This window comes from Nematolebias whitei, chromosome 4 (genome assembly GCF_014905685.2).
Source record: "Nematolebias whitei isolate Nwh7 chromosome 4, NemWhi1, whole genome shotgun sequence".
Classification (NCBI taxonomy): Eukaryota; Metazoa; Chordata; class Actinopteri; order Cyprinodontiformes; family Rivulidae; genus Nematolebias; species Nematolebias whitei.
The window spans coordinates 32962448-32965572 of NC_056501.1; the positions used below are offsets into that span (position 1 = coordinate 32962448).

Below are 3125 nucleotides of genomic sequence, written 5' to 3' on the forward strand. Positions count from 1 at the left end.
GCCAAGTGATTCAGTCTGTTTCATAACCTGCTGCTTTCACACAAGAAAATGTGCAATGTTATGGTATTGTTCTTACCAGCTGGTTAGGTTACAACACACCAACAACCCAAATTATTATTATTTTTTTCTTTGTGTCAGTACTGCCATTGGCAGATGCTGTTTGTAGGTCGGTCTAAGACCTAACAAAGCAGATGGTTTTGGTTTTGCTACTGCAAGATTTCAGGTTAATGCTTCTTTAATGTGATAGAGAGGTTTTAACCTTTGTTTTTCTCTTGTTACAAACACACAGACACAAATTCAACTTTGTTAAAGAATATATACCAGTGGGAAAAGGTTTGTTAGCTCAATCATCCAGGTAGATAATGACAAAAAAGGTTAAATAGTGTCATCTGGACCAGTTTATTTAAGTGAGAAATGTTCCATACCCCATCCGGAGGACTTTGTCAGTCTATGGCCTGCCAACCAGATCTGTCCCATAAGTAGGCTTCATTGCTGTGTTTCAAGCCAAACTCCTGTTGGAATCTCAAAAGTAGGTTTTTAACACATGCAAACAGAGCACACCAATCCAAAACAATCTATCATCATGTACAACGATCAAATGTTTTAGGCCAGATGGCCAACTTGCTACTCACAGAAACATCTTGAGGACACCAAGGCCAACATGGTTTGGAAAAAAAAGGTTTGTAGGCTCAATCAAGGCAGATAACAACAAAAACAAAAAAAAGGTTAAATCATCTCATCTGGACCAGTTTCTTTAAGGGACAACGTTTCATCGTCCATCCAGAAGACTTCATCAGTCTACGGCTTGCCAACCAGATCTGTCCCATAAGTAGCCTCCATCGCTGTGTTTCGAGCCAACCTCCTGTTGGAATCAGTGAATTTTTTTTTTTTTTTTTTACTTTACATGCACTTCTTTATTCCTTTGTTTAAAAATTACAAATGCGTGATATATTCAAGGTTCTTTATTGTCATTGGCATTGCATGTGGTACATGAGGTGGAATGAAATTGTGTTCACAGAACAGTTGCAGATGTTGTTCCTGATCTACTTGGACTTGGTGGGTTTCTCAATCTTCTTGGGCATCAGCACCGCCCGAATGTTGGGCAGAACTCCTCCCTGAGCAATGGTCACTCCTCCCAGCAGCTTGTCCAGCTCCTCTTCATTGCAGACAGCCAGTTGCAGGTGTCAGGGGATGATCCTGGTCTTCTTATTGTCACAAGCTGCATTTCCAGCCAGCTGCAGGATCTCAGCGGTCAGGTACTCGAGCACCACCTCCAGGTAGACTAGATCTCAGGCACTGACACGCTCAGCGTAGTTTTCCTTCCCGAGCAGCCTGTGGGCATGACCGACAGGGACCTGTAACCCAGCATGAGAGGAGCGAGTCTTAGTCTTAGCTCTGGCTTTGCCTGTGGTTTTTCTGCGACCAGACATTCTTCAACAATATAGGACAATATGCTGCAAATAAAAAAAGTTGTTGTCATTGAAAATTTAAAAACAATCTGTTTTCCCAGCCTGATATTGGAACATCAAATGGACCATCTTGATTTTAGTTTGTCTGTGGTGAACTTTGATCGTAACCTTTCCACTTCACATGCTGGTACAGATTCTTAGTCGTGGCATTCCTAAAAACTTTAACTTTTTTCTTTAATTTCTAAAGATGCTTCTCATCTAAGGAGAGCTTTCTCCATCGAGTTAGTTGGACTTTCTGCTTCACAACTTCATTTCAAATGTGCCTTCAACAGCATTAATTTCCCCAACGGAGATAATAATTTCTGTTTAGGTTCAAGCACATAAACACATTTTGAACATTCTTGGTTTGTGTCTGTAAATTCCTGCGCTACTTGAACACCTCTTAATTCTCACTTTTGATGATGCCATATCCTAAAATTTTCCTGGGTTCTGCTTGCCATAAAATGTTAGTAAAAATTTGTCTCCTCAGTTACCTTCAGCTATTTCAAACATGGATCTTTTCCATAAGTAAAAATCTGTAATTTAGTACTCCAGTTTTATTTTTATGATTTTTCTATGCATTTCTGTGACATACTTACAGTAAATGTACACCTGTAAGAAACTAACGTCACAACGCCACCACGTTATTTATCAGACATGTATGTAGCATGATCTCCAGCAAGGACTGACAGTCACATATTTTAGTGGTCATGCCAATAATTCTGTAGTAACAATTTTGAAATGCCGTCCCATCATTAAAAAGGTTATGCAACTGTGGCCTAACAAGTTACACAATCTCATGCTATGCAAACACTTGGTCTGAACTGTGACAGTAATGTGGTGTATTTATTGTGGGTAATAGGTTGATAGGTGTTGCTTGTCTTCCCTATTAGTCCCACAAATGTCATGGAGAAAAAAAAGGTGTTTACTGTTATGTGGATGCCACTGCATATATTTTCAATTGTTGGTGTGAATGGGGAGTTTGAGGATCAAAAACATCAACTTTTTTTTTTTTTTTTTTGGTACTGGATGTGTACTAATGTAGGACAGACATTTTCTGGTTGTCATTAGAGTGTTGACTTTCACAAATGATCCAAATCTTTTGAACGGTTCTTTAAAATAAATATTGAGAAATGAATCACAGTTACGAGCCATTTCTTCCTTTTTTCACTCCGTGAGTTTCACACAGCTGCAGACACACAAATGCTTCTCCTTTGCTATTTTACTGAGAAAAAAAAACAAACAAAAAAAAACAATGCAGATGAACACAAGCGCTGTTGTGATGACAAACATGCTCAGGAGAGGAGGGGCTGTTGCACACTTGACAAGCACACAACTTGGTTAGTCATATTAGGCTTTCTGATGGTGTGTGGGTGTTTACATTAGTAAAAATATGTTGTCGGGGGGGGGGGGGGGGTGCTCACAACAATGTAAAATACTATCATATAATTGTATGTTATAAATACTATTTATAATACATCGATAGATCCTAAAATTATTGTATTAAGAACTTATGTTGACAGCTTTTTTATTTTATTAAACCTTTTGTCACGAATCGTGTCCCATAGATTATATTTTCTGTCACCCCGATCACCCTTTATAGTTTGCAAAATATATTTTCTGTAAGTTTCATTTATTCTGTCCGTTCAATGTTTATTTATATACGTGTGTTTTAGT

At 38.4% G+C, this 3125-nt stretch overlaps 1 pseudogene; it reads right to left on the bottom strand.

The window, feature by feature from the left end:
• Positions 1 to 1043: 1043 nt before the first annotated feature.
• LOC119409123 lies at positions 1044 to 1430 on the bottom strand (annotated as a pseudogene).
• Positions 1431 to 3125: the final 1695 nt, after the last annotated feature.